Genomic DNA, 21,567 nt, shown 5'->3' with positions numbered 1-21,567 from the left:
GACCATAACTTTCACACTGGTTGCAATTATTCGTTTTATACGATTGAAAAACTGTTGCATCATTATCGTATTTTATGCTTCTGGCGTTGACTTCTTAGGCCGTAGCTATTCGATCTGGTGGAGCAACGCCCTGGAGTGAAACCTCGGTTGCCCGGTACGCAGAAATGACCACTACTATCACACTGGTTGCAAATTATTCCTGCTATACGATGGAAAAACTGTTGCATCTTTATTGTATTTTATGCTTCTGGCGTTGACTTCTAAGGCCCTAACTATTCGATCAGGTGGAGCAACGCCCTAGAGTGAAACCTAGGTTGCCCGGAACGTAGAAATGACCATTACTTTCACACTGGTTGCAATTATTCCTGTTATACGATGGAGAGACTGTTGTATTTTAATTGTATTTTATGCTTTTAGCGATGAATTATAAGTCCCTAGCTATTCGATCTGGTGGAGCAACGCCCTAGAGTGAAGCCTAGGTTGCCCGCTCCGTAGAAATGACCATAACTTCCACACTGGATGCAATTATTCGTTTTATAGGATGGAAAGGCTGTTATATTTATATTGTATTTTATGCTTCTGGCGTTGACTTCTGAGGCCGTTGCTATCCGATGTGGTGGAAGTACGCCATAGGGTGAAACCTAGGTTGCCCGGTACGCAGAAATGACCACTACTATCACACTGGTTGCAAATTATTCCTGCTATACGATGCAAAAACTGTTGCATCTTCATTGTATCTTATGCTTCTGGCGTTGACATCTAAGGCCCTAACTATTCGATCAGGTGGAGTAACGCCCTAGAGTGAAGCCTAGGTTGCTCGGAATGTAGAAATGACCATAACTTTCACACTGTTTGCAATTATTCCTTTTATACGATGGAAAAGCTGTTGTATTTATATCGTATTTTATGCTTCTGGCGTTGACTTCTTAGGACATACCTATACGATCTGGTGGAGCAACGCCCTGGAGTGAAGCCCAGGTTGCCCGGTACGTAGAAATGACCATAAGTTTCATACTGGTTGCAATTATTCGTTTTATACGATGGAAAAACTGTTGTATTTATATTGTATTTTATGCTTCTGGCGTTCACTTCTTAGGCCCTAACTATTCGATCTGGTGGTACAACGCCCTAGGGTGAAGCCTAGGTTTCCCGGAACGTAGAAATGACCATTACTTTCACACTGGTAGCAATTATTCGTTTTATACGATCGAAAAACTGTTGTATTTATTTTGCATTTTATGCTTCCGGCATTGACTTCTAAGGCCCTAACTATTCAATCTGTTGGAGCAACGCCCTAGGGTGAAGTCTAGGTTGCCCGGAAAGTAGAAATGACCATATCTTTTACACTGGTAGCAATTATTCGTTTTATACAATGGAAAAACTGTTCTATTTATTTTGCATTTTATGCTTCGGGCGTTGACGTCTAAGGCCCTAGCTGATCGATCTGGTGGAGCATCGCCCTTGAGAGAAGCCTAGGTTGGTCGGAATGTAGAAATGACCATAAGTTTCACACTGGTTGCAATTATCCATTTTATACGATGGAAAAACTGTTGTACTTATATTCTATTTTATTCTTATGGCGTTGAATTCTAAGTCCCTCCCCTATTCGATCTGGTGGAGCAACGCCCTAGAGTGAAACCTAGGTTACCCGGAACGTAGAAATGACCAGTACTTTCATACTGTTTGCAGTTATTCCTGTTATACGATCGAAAAACTGTTGCATCTTTATTGTATTTTATGCTTCTGGCGTTGTCTTCTAAGGCCCTAACTATTCGATCTGGTGAAGCAACAACCTAGAGTGAAGTCTAGGTTGCCCGGAACGTAGAAGTGACCATAACTTTCACACTGGTTGCTATCATTCGTTTTATACGATGCAAGAACTCTTATATTTATATTGTATTTTATGCTTCTGGCGTTGACTTCTTAGGCCCTAACTATTCGATCTGGTGGAGCATGCCCTAGAGAGAAACCTAGTTTACCCGAAACGTAGAAATGACCAGTACTTTCATACTGTTTGCAGTTATTCCTGTTATACGATGGAAAAACTGTTGCATCTTTATTGTATTTTATGCTTCTGGCGTTGACTTCTTAGGCCCTAACTATTCGATCTTGTGGAACAACGCCCTAGAGTGAAGCCTAGGTTGCCTGGAGCGTAGAAATGACCATCACTTTCACACTGGTTGCAATTATTCCTGTTATATGACTGTTGAATTTTTATTGTATTTTATACTTCAGGCGTTGACTTCTGAGGCCGTAGCTATTCGATGTGGTGGAAGAACACCGTACAGTGAAGCCTAGGTTGCCCGGAACGTAGAAATGACCATAAGTTTCATACTGGTTGCAATTATTCGTTTTATACGATGGAAAAACTGTTATATTTATATTGTACTTTATGCTTCTGGCGTTGACTTCTGAGGCCGTTGCTATTCGATGTGGTAGAAGAACGCCATAGAGTGAAGCCTAGGTTGCCCGGAACGTAGAAATGACCATAAGTTTCATACTGGTAGCAATTATTCGTTTTATACAATGGAAAAACCGTTCCATTTATTTTGTGTTTTATGCTTCGGGCGTTGACTTCTAAGGCCCTAACTGTTTGATCTGGTGGAACAAGGCCCTAGAGTGAAGCCTAGGTTGCCCGGAACGTAGAAATGAACATAACTTTCACACTGGTTGCTATTATTCGTTTTATACAATGGAAAAGCTGTTGTATTTATATCGTATTTCATGCTTCTGGCGTTGACTTCTTAGGACATACCTATACGATCTGGTGGAGCAACGCCCTGGAGTGAAACCTAGGTTGCCCGGAACATAGCAATGACCATTACTTTCACACTGGTTGCAATTATTCCTGTTATACGATGAAAAAACTGTTGTATTTTAATTGTATTTTATGCTTTTAGCGATGAATTATAAGTCCCTAGCTATTCGATCTGGTGGAGCAACGCCTTAGAGTGACGCCTAGGTTGCTCGGAACGTAGAAGTGACCATTACTTTCACACTGGTAGCAATTATTCGTTTTATACGATGGAAAAACTGTTGTATTTATTTTGCATTTTATGCTTCCGGCATTGACTTCTAAGGCCCTAACTATTCAATCTGTTGGAGCAACGCCCTAGGGTGAAGTCTAGGTTGCCCGGAAAGTAGAAATGACCATATCTTTTACACTGGTAGCAATTATTCGTTTTATACAATGGAAAAACTGTTCTATTTATTTTGCATTTTATGCTTCGGGCGTTGACGTCTAAGGCCCTAACTGATCGATCTGGTGGAGCATCGCCCTTGAGAGAAGCCTAGGTTGGTCGGAATGTAGAAATGACCATAAGTTTCACACTGGTTGCAATTATTCATTTTATACGATGGAAAAACTGTTGTACTTATATTCTATTTTATTCTTATGGCGTTCAATTCTAAGTCCCTCCCCTATTGGATCTGGTGGAGCAACGCCCTAGAGTGAAACCTAGGTTACCCGGAACGTAGAAATGACCAGTACTTTCATACTGTTTGCAGTTATTCCTGTTATACGATCGAAAAACTGTTGCATCTTTATTGTATTTTATGCTTCTGGCGTTGACTTCTAAGGCCCTAACTATTCGACCAGGTGGAGCAACGCCCTAGAGTGAAGCCTAGGTTGCTCGGAATGTAGAAATGACCATAACTTTCATACTGGTTGCAATTATTCGTTTTATATGATGGAAAGGCTGTTGTATTTATATCGTATTTTATGCTTCTGGCGTTTACTTCTAAGGACCTACCTATTCGATCTGGTGGAGCAACGCCCTAGGGTGAAGCCTAGGTTGCCTGGAACGTAGAACTGACCATCACTTTCACACGGGTTGCAATTATTCCTGTTATAGGATGGAAAGACTGTTGTATTTTTATTGTATTTTATACTTCAGGCGGTGACTTCTGAGGACGTAGCTATTCGATGTGGTGGAAGAACGCCATAGAGTGAGGCCTAGGTTGCACGGAACGAAGAAATGACCATTGGTTGCATACTGATTGCAATTATTCGTTTTATACGATGGAAAAACTGTTGTATTTATATTGTATTTTAAGCTTCTGGCGTTCACTTCTTAGGTCCTAACTATTCGATCTGGTGGAACAACGCCCTAGGGTGAAGCCTAGGTTGCCCGGAACGTAGAAATGACCATAACTTTTACACTGGTAGCAATTATTCGTTTTATACAATGGAAAAACTGTTCTATTTATTTTGTATTTTATTCTTCGGGCGTTGACTTCTAAGGCCCTAACTGTTTGATCTGGTGGAGCAACGCCCTAGAGTGAAACCTAGGTTGCCCGGAACGTAGAAATGACCATTCTTTTCACACTGCTTGCAATTATTCCTTTTATACGATGGAAAAGCTGTTTGAATTTATATCGTATTTTATGCTTCTGGCGTTGACTTCTAAGGACCTGACCATTCGATCTGGTGGAGCAACACCCCAGAGTGAAGCCTAGGTAGCTCTGAATGTAGAAATGACCATAACTTTCACACTGGTCGCAATTATTCGTTTTATACGATGGAAAAGCTGTTGTATTTATATTGTATTTTATGCCTCTGGCGATGACTTCTAAGGCCGTAGCTATTAGATGTGGTGGAGCAACGCCCTATGGTGAAGCCTAGGTTGTTCGGAAAGTAGAAATGACCATAAGTTTCATACTGGTAGCAATTATTCGTTTTATACAATGGAAAAACCGTTCTATTTATTTTGTGTTTTATGCTTCGGGCGTTGACTTCTAAGGCCCTAACTGTATGATCTGGTGGAGCAACGCCCTAGAGTGAAGCCTAGGTTGCCCGGAACTTAGAAATGACCATAACTTTCACACTGGTTGCTATTATTCGTTTTATACGATGGAAAAACTGTTATATTTATATTGTATTTTATGCTTCTGGCGTTGACTTCTGAGGCCGTTGCTACTCGATGTGGTGGAAGAACGCCACAGAGTGAAGCCTAGGTAGCCCGCAACGTAGAAATGACCATAACCTTCACACTGATTGCTATTATTCGTTTTATACGATGGAAAGGCTGTTACATCTATATTTTATGCTTCTGGCGTTGACTTCTTAGGCCCTAACTATTCGATCTGGTGGAGCATCGCCCTAGAGAGAAGCCTAGGTTACCGGGAACGTAGAAATGACCAGTACCTTCATACTGTTTGCAGTTATTCCTGTTATACGATGGAAAAACTGTTGCATCTTTTTTGTATTTTATGCTTCTGGCGTTGACTTCTAAGGCCCTAACTATTCGATCAGGTGGAGCAACGCCCTAGAGTGAAGCCTAGGTTGCTCGGAATGTAGAAATGACCATAACTTTCACACTGGTTGCAACTATTCATTTTATACGATGGAAAAACTGTTGTACTTATATTGTGTTTTATTCTTATGGCGTTGAATTCTAAGTCCCTAGCTACTCGATCCGGTGGAGCAACGCCCTAGAGTGACGCCTAGGTTGCTCGGAACGTAGAAATGACCATTACTTTCACACTGGTTGCAATTATTCCTGTTATACGATGGAAAAACTGTTGTATTTTAATTGTATTTTATGCTTTTAGCGATGAATTATAAGTCCCTAGCTATTCGATCTGGTGGAGCAACGCCCTAGAGTGAACCCTAGGTTGCTCGGAATGTAGAAATGACCATAACTTTCATACTGGTTGCAATTATTCGTTTTATATGATGGAAAGGCTGTTGTATTTATATCGTATTTTATGCTTCTGGCGTTTACTTCTAAGGACCTACCTATTCGATCTGGTGGAGCAACGCCCTAGGGTGAAGCCTAGGTTGCCTGGAACGTAGAACTGACCATCACTTTCACACGGGTTGCAATTATTCCTGTTATAGGATGGAAAGACTGTTGTATTTTTATTGTATTTTATACTTCAGGCGGTGACTTCTGAGGACGTAGCTATTCGATGTGGTGGAAGAACGCCATAGAGTGAGGCCTAGGTTGCACGGAACGAAGAAATGACCATAGGTTGCATACTGATTGCAATTATTCCTTTTATACGATGGAAAAACTGTTGTATTTATATTGTATTTTAAGCTTCTGGCGTTCACTTCTTAGGTCCTAACTATTCGATCTGGTGGAACAACGCCCTAGGGTGAAGTCTAGGTTGCCCGGAACGTAGAAATGACCATAACTTTTACACTGGTAGCAATTATTCGTTTTATACAATGGAAAAACTGTTCTATTTATTTTGTATTTTATTCTTCGGGCGTTGACTTCTAAGGCCCTAACTGTTTGATCTGGTGGAGCAACGCCCTAGAGTGAAACCTAGGTTGCCCGGAACGTAGAAATGACCATTCTTTTCACACTGCTTGCAATTATTCCTTTTATACGATGGAAAAGCTGTTTGAATTTATATCGTATTTTATGCTTCTGGCGTTGACTTCTAAGGACCTGACCATTCGATCTGGTGGAGCAACACCCTAGAGTGAAGCCTAGGTAGCTCTGAATGTAGAAATGACCATAACTTTCACACTGGTCGCAATTATTCGTTTTATACGATGGAAAAGCTGTTGTATTTATATTGTATTTTATGCCTCTGGCGATGACTTCTAAGGCCGTAGCTATTAGATGTGGTGGAGCAACGCCCTATGGTGAAGCCTAGGTTGTTCGGAAAGTAGAAATGGCCATAAGTTTCATACTGGTAGCAATTATTCGTTTTATACAATGGAAAAACCGTTCTATTTATTTTGTGTTTTATGCTTCGGGCGTTGACTTCTAAGGCCCTAACTGTATGATCTGGTGGAGCAACGCCCTAGAGTGAAGCCTAGGTTGCCCGGAACTTAGAAATGACCATAACTTTCACACTGGTTGCTATTATTCGTTTTATACGATGGAAAAACTGTTATATTTATATTGTATTTTATGCTTCTGGCGTTGACTTCTGAGGCCGTTGCTACTCGATGTGGTGGAAGAACGCCACAGAGTGAAGCCTAGGTAGCCCGCAACGTAGAAATGACCATAACCTTCACACTGATTGCTATTATTCGTTTTATACGATGGAAAGGCTGTTACATCTATATTTTATGCTTCTGGCGTTGACTTCTTAGGCCCTAACTATTCGATCTGGTGGAGCATCGCCCTAGAGAGAAGCCTAGGTTACCGGGAACGTAGAAATGACCAGTACTTTCATACTGTTTGCAGTTATTCCTGTTATACGATGGAAAAACTGTTGCATCTTTTTTGTATTTTATGCTTCTGGCGTTGACTTCTAAGGCCCTAACTATTCGATCAGGTGGAGCAACGCCCTAGAGTGAAGCCTAGGTTGCTCGGAATGTAGAAATGACCATAACTTTCACACTGGTTGCAACTATTCATTTTATACGATGGAAAAACTGTTGTACTTATATTGTGTTTTATTCTTATGGCGTTGAATTCTAAGTCCCTAGCTACTCGATCCGGTGGAGCAACGCCCTAGAGTGACGCCTAGGTTGCCCGGAACTTAGAAATGACCATAACTTTCACACTGGTTGCTATTATTCGTTTTATACGATGGAAAAACTGTTATATTTATATTGTATTTTATGCTTCTGGCGTTGACTTCTGAGGCCGTTGCTACTCGATGTGGTGGAAGAACGCCACAGAGTGAAGCCTAGGTAGCCCGCAACGTAGAAATGACCATAACCTTCACACTGATTGCTATTATTCGTTTTATACGATGGAAAGGCTGTTACATCTATATTTTATGCTTCTGGCGTTGACTTCTTAGGCCCTAACTATTCGATCTGGTGGAGCATCGCCCTAGAGAGAAGCCTAGGTTACCGGGAACGTAGAAATGTCCAGTACTTTCATACTGTTTGCAGTTATTCCTGTTATACGATGGAAAAACTGTTGCATCTTTTTTGTATTTTATGCTTCTGGCGTTGACTTCTAAGGCCCTAACTATTCGATCAGGTGGAGCAACGCCCTAGAGTGAAGCCTAGGTTGCTCGGAATGTAGAAATGACCATAACTTTCACACTGGTTGCAACTATTCATTTTATACGATGGAAAAACTGTTGTACTTATATTGTGTTTTATTCTTATGGCGTTGAATTCTAAGTCCCTAGCTACTCGATCCGGTGGAGCAACGCCCTAGAGTGACGCCTAGGTTGCTCGGAACGTAGAAATGACCATTACTTTCACACTGGTTGCAATTATTCCTGTTATACGATGGAAAAACTGTTGTATTTTAATTGTATTTTATGCTTTTAGCGATGAATTATAAGTCCCTAGCTATTCGATCTGGTGGAGCAACGCCCTAGAGTGAACCCTAGGTTGCTCGGAATGTAGAAATGACCATAACTTTCATACTGGTTGCAATTATTCGTTTTATATGATGGAAAGGCTGTTGTATTTATATCGTATTTTATGCTTCTGGCGTTTACTTCTAAGGACCTACCTATTCGATCTGGTGGAGCAACGCCCTAGGGTGAAGCCTAGGTTGCCCGGAAAGTAGAAATGACCATAACTTTCATACTGGTTGCAATTATTCGTTTTATGCGATGGAAAAACTGTTGTATTTATATTGTATTTTATGCTTCTGGCGTTGACTTCTAAGGCACTAGTTATTCGATCTGGTGGAGCAACGCCCTAGAGTGATGCCTAAGTTGTCCGGAACGTAGCAATTACCATCACTTTCAAACTGGTTGCAAATATTCCTGTTATACGATGCAAAAACTGTTGTATTTATATTGTATTTTATGCTTCTGTCGTTGACTTCTAAGGCCGTAGCTATTAGCTGTGGTGGAGCAACACCCTAGAGTGACGCCTAGGTTGCCGGAACTTAGAAATGACCATTACTTTCACAATGTTTGCAATTATTCATTTTATGCGATGGAAAAACTCTTGTACTTATATTGTATTTTATTCTTCTGGCGTTGAATTCTATGTCCCTAGCTATTCGATCTGGTGGAGTTACGCCCTAGAATGAAACCTAGGTTACACGGAACGTAGAAATGACCAGTAGTTTCACACTGTTTGCAGTTATTCCTGTTATTCGATGGAAAAACTGTTGCATCTTTATTGTATTTTATGCTTCTGGTGTTGACTTCTAAGGCCCTAACTATTCGATCTGGTGGAGTAACGACCTAGAGTGAAGCCTAGGTTGCCCGGAACGTAGAAATGACCATCACTTTCACAGTGGTTGCAATTATTCCTGTTATACGATGGAAAAACTCTTGTATATTTATTGTATTTTATGCTTCTGGCGTTGACTTCTAAGGACCTAGCTATTCTATCTGGTGGAGCAACGCCCTAGAGCGAAACCTAGGTTGCTCGGAATGTAGAAATGACCATAACTTTCACATTGGTTGCAATTATTCGTTTTATACGATTGAAAAACTGTTGCATCATTATCGTATTTTATGCTTCTGGCGTTGACTTCTTAGGCCGTAGCTATTCGATCTGGTGGAGCAACGCCCTGGAGTGAAACCTCGGTTGCCCGGTACGCAGAAATGACCACTACTATCACACTGGTTGCAAATTATTCCTGCTATACGATGGAAAAACTGTTGCATCTGTATTGTATTTTATGCTTCTGGCGTTGACTTCTAAGGCCCTAACTATTCGATCAGGTGGAGCAACGCCCTAGAGTGAAACCTAGGTTGCCCGGAACGTAGAAATGACCATTACTTTCACACTGGTTGCAATTATTCCTGTTATACGATGGAGAGACTGTTGTATTTTAATTGTATTTTATGCTTTTAGCGATGAATTATAAGTCCCTAGCTATTCGATCTGGTGGAGCAACGCCCTAGAGTGAAGCCTAGGTTGCCCGCTCCGTAGAAATGACCATAACTTCCACACTGGATGCAATTATTCGTTTTATAGGATGGAAAGGCTGTTATATTTATATTGTATTTTATGCTTCTGGCGTTGACTTCTGAGGCCGTTGCTATCCGATGTGGTGGAAGTACGCCATAGGGTGAAACCTAGGTTGCCCGGTACGCAGAAATGACCACTACTATCACACTGGTTGCAAATTATTCCTGCTATACGATGGAAAAACTGTTGCATCTTCATTGTATCTTATGCTTCTGGCGTTGACATCTAAGGCCCTAACTATTCGATCAGGTGGAGTAACGCCCTAGAGTGAAGCCTAGGTTGCTCGGAATGTAGAAATGACCATAACTCTCACACTGTTTGCAATTATTCCTTTTATACGATGGAAAAGCTGTTGTATTTATATCGTATTTTATGCTTCTGGCGTTGACTTCTTAGGACATACCTATACGATCTGGTGGAGCAACGCCCTGGAGTGAAGCCCAGGTTGCCCGGTACGTAGAAATGACCATAAGTTTCATACTGGTTGCAATTATTCGTTTTATACGATGGAAAAACTGTTGTATTTATATTGTATTTTATGCTTCTGGCGTTCACTTCTTAGGCCCTAACTATTCGATCTGGTGGTACAACGCCCTAGGGTGAAGCCTAGGTTTCCCGGAACGTAGAAATGACCATTACTTTCACACTGGTAGCAATTATTCGTTTTATACGATCGAAAAACTGTTGTATTTATTTTGCATTTTATGCTTCCGGCATTGACTTCTAAGGCCCTAACTATTCAATCTGTTGGAGCAACGCCCTAGGGTGAAGTCTAGGTTGCCCGGAAAGTAGAAATGACCATATCTTTTACACTGGTAGCAATTATTCGTTTTATACAATGGAAAAACTGTTCTATTTATTTTGCATTTTATGCTTCGGGCGTTGACGTCTAAGGCCCTAGCTGATCGATCTGGTGGAGCATCGCCCTTGAGAGAAGCCTAGGTTGGTCGGAATGTAGAAATGACCATAAGTTTCACACTGGTTGCAATTATCCATTTTATACGATGGAAAAACTGTTGTACTTATATTCTATTTTATTCTTATGGCGTTGAATTCTAAGTACCTCCCCTATTCGATCTGGTGGAGCAACGCCCTAGAGTGAAACCTAGGTTACCCGGAACGTAGAAATGACCAGTACTTTCATACTGTTTGCAGTTATTCCTGTTATACGATGGAAAAACTGTTGCATCTTTATTGTATTTTATGCTTCTGGCGTTGTCTTCTAAGGCCCTAACTATTCGATCTGGTGAAGCAACAACCTAGAGTGAAGTCTAGGTTGCCCGGAACGTAGAAGTGACCATAACTTTCACACTGGTTGCTATCATTCGTTTTATACGATGCAAGAACTCTTATATTTATATTGTATTTTATGCTTCTGGCGTTGACTTCTTAGGCCCTAACTATTCGATCTGGTGGAGCATGCCCTAGAGAGAAACCTAGTTTACCCGAAACGTAGAAATGACCAGTACTTTCATACTGTTTGCAGTTATTCCTGTTATACGATGGAAAAACTGTTGCATCTTTATTGTATTTTATGCTTCTGGCGTTGACTTCTTAGGCCCTAACTATTCGATCTTGTGGAACAACGCCCTAGAGTGAAGCCTAGGTTGCCTGGAACGTAGAAATGACCATCACTTTCACACTGGTTGCAATTATTCCTGTTATATGACTGTTGAATTTTTATTGTATTTTATACTTCAGGCGTTGACTTCTGAGGCCGTAGCTATTCGATGTGGTGGAAGAACACCGTACAGTGAAGCCTAGGTTGCCCGGAACGTAGAAATGACCATAAGTTTCATACTGGTTGCAATTGTTACATCCGGCCTTCACCTGGTCCCCTTTTCCGTTGTCAATAAGCGAGAAATGCTGATGCATTTCACAACATTGTTATGAGAGCGAGTATAACCGACACCGCCGAGCTGATGTAAGAAAATAACAGATAAGCGTTTTCCTTTTGGGTATTACGAAGAATGACCCAAAAGGAATATTATAAAGAGCAGGCGAGCCAATCGATCGACGGTCTTTTGTTGGAGTCATTTAGAGTCGTTAGAGTCCTGTAAATCAGGCTCAGCCACCTGGAGATCAGAGCGAATCTCTGACCATCGCCGCGGCGCGAGAACTGTAACATCGTAACAGTGAGGGCGTAACGCGTAGCAACGGAATATCGCGTAAAGAGTCGAGGGGAATAGTTAAGAATTCCGCGCAGTTCGAATCCGCCATCTCTTGACCGCGTAGAGTGACTCCGCGAGGTACAAAGTAGAGAAGTGCGCGAGACGAAGGAACTAGCAACGCGAAGTAACCCCGAGCGACCCGCGACCGGCTACACAGGCGAGGTGGCGTCCGCAACTTTATACTCACAAACCTAAGAAGAAGGGGTTGGTATGTAAACAACGAACCACCAAATACATTTACAATTGTTAAACCCAAACAAGCAATACAGTTCACTTTCCATCCTCCCCTTCCCTTATTTATAAGAGAAAGTTTACTCAAGGTGTGCTTTAGCACTTAAAAAGAGCAAGAACCCATAAGGTTGATCTCTGCCGCTCGAGGTCACCACCGTCTAGTTAGGACGTAACAAATAACTGGTGTCAGAAGTGGGATACGAATACTCCCGAAGGAAAAACTTTTTGTTTAGTTTTTTTTCCTTCCTTTCATTTTAGTGGCTCATAACTTGACCAGACTTTCTCTACCCTATACCCTTTGCTGACAATATGTCGCTTCCACGATCACCACCAGCACTCCACACATCGCGTCCATCAGACCCTCCGCCAGCTCCCCTCTCTCATCCAATCCATAACACAGTACCATCCCATGAGGTGACTGGTATAGAAATATGGCGTGATGAGGAGCGTGTCTATAGAGCATTAGAAAGCATACCGCGGTTTGATCCGAAATATATTTCGTTGGAAGATTTCGTAGCTGCAGTACGCGGCGCCTCTTACCGTATCCCTCACGGGTATGAAGACCGCTTCAAGGCGGGTCTTTTGCAGAAATTATCAGACACAGCGCGATACTATGTTGAAGAGGGAAACTGTACTACTATCAACGAAATCCTTCAACGTCTTAAAAGGCGATATGCTCCGGGACGTAGTTTTCAAGAATTACAGCAGGAACTTAGATATGCGACTATGCAACCACGCGAAACCGTACTGGACTTCGTCGAAAGGGTCCATAAGCTCTACATTCAGACTGTAGCTAGTGCTCGTGAAGAATTAGGCGAACATTGTAGGGATACCATTGAAAATATCGGAAGAATAGCACGTCGGTCTTTTATAAGAGGGTTACCAGCTAATATCGCTAGCCACGTTTCAATCGAGGCTCCAAGTACCCTAAGCGAGACGTTCGATGAGGCCCTACAGGCAGAACGATATGAACAAATGGCCCCTGTACGGGTTCATCGCGAGACATTCGCGTATCCATTACCAGCCAGACCACCTGCACCCTATGACCACGATCGGAAGTGGTTCGAATGGCGTGAACCTCCACGCGAAGAAAGAGAATACGATCGAGACTTCGAATACCCCAGAACGTCGTACAGAACCCTAACACGACCTGCATCGAGGAAATGGCTAGACTATAGGGAAACTAGCGAAGAAAAACCATGCAGCTGTAATTGTGGCCGAAATAGACAAGGAACCCCTCCGAGGCAACGAAATTTTCAACCCCGCGGTAGATTTAAAGGAAAACCACGGTATCGAAAAACTGGAGAACCAGAAGAAAACCCTTCTAATGAACAGATTCCTTTAAACTCCCGGGGCGCCCACTCGCCTCTCCGGAGCGAGTCGGGCGCGCGTACGTCACAAGAAGCAAAACACCGTCCGAGCGATCAGAGTCCTCATTGGAACAGGCACCCTCCCCGCGCATCCGAGTCAAGGCAAAGGAACTGGCAAGCGGTGAAGGGGAATTCATCCTAGATTCCGGATCGGTTTTAAATTTACTGGAATGGCAAGATATCCATTTAGATGCACCTGTCGTAAGCGAAGACAAAATCGAAGTCGAAGGAGTACAAGGTAAGGTTGTTACTTTAGGCGCCACTTGCATGAAAATCAATGGTAGTTGGGCCCTATTTTACGTAGTAGATGGATTAAATTTGCCGAAAGGAGTTTCTGGGCTTATTGGCAGCTCATATCTATTGCAAGAAGAAGCGATATTATCTTATCATTATCGAACTATGGTTACATCCAGCCGTCCAATTAATCCTGTGCCGTTCTCGAACTCCAAAGAAATGGAGAAGACGCTAGCCTTACAAACCCATGGCCAAAATATGTTGAATTCATATTTAGCGTCCCACCCAGAATTGGAAGAAATGGGTAAGGAAAAGTACGAACCAAGATTACCGGCGAAGGAGCCTTTTGCGCAATACGAAGAAGAGTTCGCCGCATGCGAAGAGAACGACCTAGGGGACTATCGAATTATCAAGCACCCGCCGTCCACGCGTCTAAGTATGATTACGAACGCGTTGAAACTCGATCACTTAGATAAGAACGCACGTCGTATGGTCATGAGCATAGTCAGCGAATGGTCTGACAGGTTCTTTATCTCTGGCGACCCTTTGAGCGAAACTCCGTCGATGGAACACGTCATCCCAACAACAAATTCAAAGCCCGTATTCACGCGTCAATATCCCTTTCATCCAACCCAGGAAGAGGAGGTGAGGAAACAAATACAGAATCTTCAAAAGTTGGGAATAATAGTACCTTCATGCTCCCCTTACAATTCTCCCCTCTGGATAGTGCCTAAGAAAGCTGACGAAAAGGGAAACAAACGTTGGAGAACAGTAGTAGATTTCCGAAAGTTAAATGAGGTAACGGAGGATGACCGATACCCTCTACCTCGGATTCCGGACATTTTGGACCGATTGGGAGGAGCTAAATATTTCTCGGTATTCGATTTAGCAAACGGTTTCCATCAGATCCCCATGAATCCGGAAGATCAAAAGAAGACAGCATTTTCCACACCTGATGGACATTTTGAATATAGAAGAATGCCATTTGGTTTAAAAAACGCACCTGCCACCTTTCAAAGAGGAATGAATAAAATCTTGGAAGGCTTGATTGGAAAAGAACTCTTTGTTTACATTGATGATATAGTAGTTCATTCGGACACATTGGAGGAACACGAACGCCGACTCAGGAATTTTTTTTGCCGATTACGCGAACATAACTTGACACTGCAGACGGACAAGGCCAAGTTCCTACAAAAGGAGGTCGCTTACCTCGGTCACATTATATCAGCTGACGGAGTGAAACCAAATCCCGAGAAGATCAAGGCCGTCGCAGAGTTCCCCGTCCCCCAGACACGTAAAGCAGCCAAACAATTCTTAGGCCTAGTAAATTATTATCGCCGTTTCATACCAAATATGGCGAAACGTGCCAAACCGCTAACCGAGCTGACTAGTCCTAAAGTCTCTTTTGTCTGGAAGTCAAGTCACCAGAAAAGTTTCGAAGATTTGAGGCAAGCTCTGTGCAGCGAACCCGTTCTGCAATACCCGAATTATGATAAACCTTTTATCATTACCACAGATGCATCTGACATAGCCGTAGGTGCAGTATTAAGTCAGGGAAAAATAGGAGAAGATCCGCCGATTGCGTATGCTTCCCAAGCACTTAATTCGAGTCAACAAAATTACTCAACAACGGAAAAGGAATGCTTCGCCATCATATACGCAGTAAAACACTTCAGAACATATATTTATGGAAGAAAATTCTCTCTTGTAACCGACCATCGACCTCTGCAATGGCTCTTTTCAATTAAAGATCCCGTATCTAGATTAGCGCGCTGGCGAATCCTACTTGCCGATCACGACTTTGAAATTATCTATAAACCTGGTCGAGTCAACGCGAATGCCGACGCACTGTCCCGAAACCCAGTGGTACACGCCTTTCCAGTAACCACAGATGGTCAAGGCAACGAATCTACCTCAGGGATTGGGCAAAGGGTCAGGATGCGCCGAGAAGGGCAATCTAGACCAAACTATGAGGAACTTCCTTCTTTTATTGACGAAATAATCGAAGACGAGGATGTCCCTGAAGATGACGAATTACCCCTTTTGGAAACTACTTTAGAACAGAGGGCTAATTCAACGGTTTTAGATACCGAAGCCCAGGGCATTCCGGAATTCAACATCACCTTGGAGGATACACCTCGGGAAAGCCAACAATACGATGCACACACACCTACCGCGACTCCTGCCCAAAGTATTCTAGGGAAAAACTCCCAGGACAAATATAGTGGGACCAAAAAGCGAGTATCATGGGCTATACCTTCTGTCGAAGATCTAGACGACGTACCCCAATCGACTAGAATTATCCCCATGACGGAAATAACGGAAGAAAGGGAACCACTGACCGCACCCACCGAACCGATCATTGGAGATACATTTATAGATTCCCGTCAACCATCGCGTATATCACTTAATCCTGTAGGAAAGTTCGAGAAAAACAACTGTTCAAGAAAATTGTGCGAAGTAACTATATCAAAGAGCACACTCACCGCAGTTTCAGGTGACTACGCTCACTTCATTCCTGCAGATCGAGTACTCGTAAGTCCGATTTGTAAAACTTTGAAAGCATTAGGACTATTCAACGAGACAAAATTACCCCCCGCACACTTACGTGAAGGACAGGTCATTGTCACACACCATGACGAAGGAAAAATCTACTCCATAGTAGGAGCGAAATACTTCTTTCACGAAATAGATGAGAATCAAGTAATATCCTTGTTAAATGCACTCAGAAGCAATATTCGAGATACTAAATCTCTCCGGATAGCCATTAATAACGAAAACTTCCATAATTTTAATATCCATACCTTTGCTGACCTAACAGAAAGAATATTTAGCGATGTACCTATAAAAATCGTAATCTGTACTGGGAAAATTCAGCAACCACCAGAAAACGAGCGGCAGAATATAATACGACACTACCACGAGAACTTAATAGGCGGACATAAGGGCGTAACAAAGACCTATCGCCGTATTCGTAACCTTTTCGATTGGCCCCGAATGCACCGGGATATAGAAGACTTCATCAGAAACTGTCACAGCTGTCAAGAACAAAAATTAGTTCGCATAAAAACCCGTGAACCCATGTTAATCACGGATACCCCGGCGAAACCCTTTGACAAAATTGCCTTGGATACAGTAGGGCCTCTTCCCGAAACTCCCAGCGGAAACAAGCATATTCTCACCATACAATGCCAATTATCCAAATTTTGTATGGCAATTCCGTTACCCGATATCAAGGCAATCACAGTAGCTGATGCCTTATCAAGATACTTTATAGCGATTTTCGGAGCCCCGCGAGCAATACTCACAGATCGAGGAAAATCTTTTATAAACAACGTCATACAAGGAATTGCGAGAGTTTTTCGGATAAATCACGTAACTACATCTGGATACCGTCCACAGACAAACGGATCACTTGAGAGAAGTCATATCGTCTTAACGGAATATTTAAAGCATTACCTGGAAAAATACGGAGACTGGGATATACTATTACCCTTTGCAACGTACTCTTACAATACATCTGTACATGAGGCTACGAAATTTACTCCTTATGAAGTAGTTTTTGGTCAACTAGCTCGGGACCCATTTACACCAATGTCTCGAGACGAACTCCTTACTTACCCCGCCTATGTTCAAGATCTAGTACAAAGATTAGATGAAATCAGATTGTCAACGCAACAAAATTTAGATTCTAGCAAATTGCGTTCAAAATTAAACTACGACAAAACTTGTAATCAAGTGGCCTTTCAACCGAACGATCTCGTCTATGTACTAAAGGAACCTCGAATAGCGAAACTTGATCCGCATTACGAAGGGCCATACACTATCCATAGTATTACAGGCCAGAATAATGCAATATTAGCAAATGAAAGGGGACATAAGTTTGCAAAACATTTGGACAAATTAAAACGTGCGCATATAAAAATCAGGTCGACCGAACGCAATCAAAAGTTGAACGCACCTGAGCATATCGCTGAAACGCGCATTCCCAAGAACTGCTGATATAAAACTCGTGATTCAGCAAACGCTGAAGATAGACACAGTGGTTCCCCACATTCTTTTCCTTTTTCTTTAAAAAATAACTTTAATTATTACAGGAACCCATACTCAGGGAAACTTTCACAACATATAACTAACAAAATATCCAAACCATGATGGTTCAGCTACGATTCATTTTATTGATAACCTTTTGGACTGCTGTCGTCGGCATACCCATAGAAGAGGACTACCAAATAACCTCACTGAAAACCAATCCTGGTATATATTTTGAAACTTTACGTCCATTACGCGTCTTTCATACGTCTTGGAAAATTGTAACCGCATTAGACGTGTCCGATATACTAGCCGCACGACCCGACGTAAGCCTCCAACTCGGAAAAGTAAAGGCACAATGTAAAACAAGCAGTTGGGAGCCTTGTCCCGCGGATACTCTTAAAATAGATTTAGAACGTAAATTAGAAGATGCCAAAAAATATGAGGACTTATTGCGAAATCTGTTAACTAATCAACGCAAAAAGCGTAGCGCCCCATTAGGATTTATTGGCACAATCAGTCGAGTTCTTTTTGGCACCTTAAGCGAAGAAGATGCTCAATATTATAATCAGGAGATAGATAAGGTCTATAGAGATCAACAGAAAATATCAGAACTATTGTCAAACCAAACCCATATTGTCCGATCGGAATTTCGAGAAATCCATAACAACCTCAAAACGTTTTCAAATACCGCAAATGCCTTAAGCACAAGAATGAAAGAAATAACCTCGGGATTAGTTCGATTAGACGAACAACAATTCAAATTAGAACTAGAGGTGACAACCACGGCTTGGGCCTACCAGATAGCTAGGCACGTGGACGAATACGTGATGGCACTGATCTTACTCACTGACGCAATAACCTTTGCAAAATTGGGAGCACTACACCCAGCAATATTAACACATAATCAGCTGTTACAATCATGCGAGCGAATTTCGAGAACTACGCCGTATGAATTTCCGCTGACTATGGAGGAGTTGCAATCCGAACAACTACAGGGTGTAGCTAAATTAAACATGGTCTATACGAAAGGTCGTCTCCTTATAGTACTTGACATCCCCTTATTAGACAAAATCCCATTTGATCTCTACCAACTTCATCCGTGCCCTTCGTTCCAGGCCATATCACACAATGTAAGCGTTCCTATATACATACAGCCTCAAACTAATTACCTGGCCATAAACCAAGAACACGAAGAATTTTTCCTCCCAAACGAAATGTACCTAAACGAGTGCCGGAAGAACAGCAGGATATTCATCTGTGAGACCACACTCCCATTCCGGAACCTGGAAAAATTGCCTAGCTGCGAGACAGAATTGTTAACCCAACCACAAAACATCAAATGGACAAGATGCAACGTCCACGCCTTATCTACCGGCCCAGTCTTCATAAGAAGATTGAAAGCTGAAAACACCTGGATCTTCTCTACGAATGGTTCTAAAGCATTGCAGATCAGATGCGACAAGAAGATCTCTGGTTATGAAATAGTGGAAGGAGCCGGCATCCTAAAAATGAGAGGCAACTGCCAAGCAGCTATAGAAGGCATAAAACTTATAGCCTCCGGATCCATCACCGAATATCAAAACACTACCTTTAGGCCACCACTGGGAATCAATATTTCGCACTTTATTCCGGATATGACTCATCATCACGTTAAAATTATAGAAGAACGTCAAGGAAAACTGTTGCAATTAGATTCACACCAAGCGGAAAACTCAATAGCGTTACAAGAAATAGAACGCCAAGCACAAAGCTTAGCTACCCATCATCGAACAACGCGAATGATGCAGTATGCTACATACGGGTTTCCAGCATTTGGGGGAATAGTCCTTATCATCGTCATAGGACTTGTTTTGCGCCGCTGGATCAATCAACGACGACAAAGCAACAACCATGAACCTCCATGCCCGAAATGGAACCCACCTTTTGAGCTCAGACAAACTCCAACTATAACAAAAACAATATCACCGCCCATTCCCTTGACAATAACACCTTTTCCAAACGACCTACCCGCTATAGAACCATCACTTGCAAAAGACACATTCAGTGGGTCAGACGGTGTTATCACGCGAAATTCCAGAGATTCCGATTTGGACATTGTAATTTACTAAAAAATTCAGCGTTTCCATACATACATCCGATAAGGCTCCCCACTCCGGAATTGTAGGTCAAAATTTAGAATATAAGCAGACCGAGAACAGCTCAAAATATCAATCACAATTCAATCAAGTACGCGCATTTACGAGAAGTCGATCACATCATGGCACCGCCAGTATACAAGGACAACAGTATCCCGGAGGGAACCTTGGCAGAGAGGATACTGCCAAAACAACTGAAGTCCCCATTTTTTCGGAGGCTTTGTCTCCGCACAACCACACCGATTATGCACAATGAACAAACTAAAAGTTCACTGTGCGAAATGTGCTGTATCTTGAAAGCTCTACCGCATGAGGAAGAAAAAGATCATTGGAGAAGCCAACCGGTACACTATTTGGTAACGGAAACCAAAGCGTTCGGGATGGAGAGATGCAGTAGCTGCGCAAGGAAGCTGCTGTCAAAGTCAGAACCTGGGGACTGCACACACTGCATAAAGGCGTTCCTCAGACAAGAAGCAAGGTATCTGCCCGTCTTCCCCATCATCCAGTGCGGGACGCAGCCGAGAAGACTACAAGCACTGCAGTTCGGAAAAGATATATAAATAAAATCAAAAAAAAAAAAAAAAGGGAATCTCAATTGATTTTGTTGGATATTGTCCTCAACAAAAACCGATTTAACGTAATAAATATTTCCCCCTTTTCTTTCTTTATTTTTCTTCTATTCGCTTCCCGTTTAATTAATCCCTGCGTTAGTAAATAAGCTAATAATTAAACTAGTTTGTAATTATTAACAACGAAACAGGGGACCCTGCTCAAAATAGCCTCACGAGACTATTTTGAGTCTTAAGGAGGGGGGTGTTACATCCGGCCTTCACCTGGTCCCCTTTTCCGTTGTCAATAAGCGAGAAATGCTGATGCATTTCACAACATTGTTATGAGAGCGAGTATAACCGACACCGCCGAGCTGATGTAAGAAAATAACAGATAAGCGTTTTCCTTTTGGGTATTACGAAGAATGACCCAAAAGGAATATTATAAAGAGCAGGCGAGCCAATCGATCGACGGTCTTTTGTTGGAGTCATTTAGAGTCGTTAGAGTCCTGTAAATCAGGCTCAGCCACCTGGAGATCAGAGCGAATCTCTGACCATCGCCGCGGCGCGAGAACTGTAACATCGTAACAGTGAGGGCGTAACGCGTAGCAACGGAATATCGCGTAAAGAGTCGAGGGGAATAGTTAAGAATTCCGCGCAGTTCGAATCCGCCATCTCTTGACCGCGTAGAGTGACTCCGCGAGGTACAAAGTAGAGAAGTGCGCGAGACGAAGGAACTAGCAACGCGAAGTAACCCCGAGCGACCCGCGACCGGCTACACAGGCGAGGTGGCGTCCGCAACTTTATACTCACAAACCTAAGAAGAAGGGGTTGGTATGTAAACAACGAACCACCAAATACATTTACAATTGTTAAACCCAAACAAGCAATACAGTTCACTTTCCATCCTCCCCTTCCCTTATTTATAAGAGAAAGTTTACTCAAGGTGTGCTTTAGCACTTAAAAAGAGCAAGAACCCATAAGGTTGATCTCTGCCGCTCGAGGTCACCACCGTCTAGTTAGGACGTAACA

The sequence above is a fragment of the Calliopsis andreniformis genome, unplaced genomic scaffold, assembly GCF_051401765.1.
Source record: "Calliopsis andreniformis isolate RMS-2024a unplaced genomic scaffold, iyCalAndr_principal scaffold0007, whole genome shotgun sequence".
In the NCBI taxonomy this organism is placed as follows: Eukaryota; Metazoa; Arthropoda; class Insecta; order Hymenoptera; family Andrenidae; genus Calliopsis; species Calliopsis andreniformis.
This window is presented reverse-complemented; position numbering follows the sequence as displayed.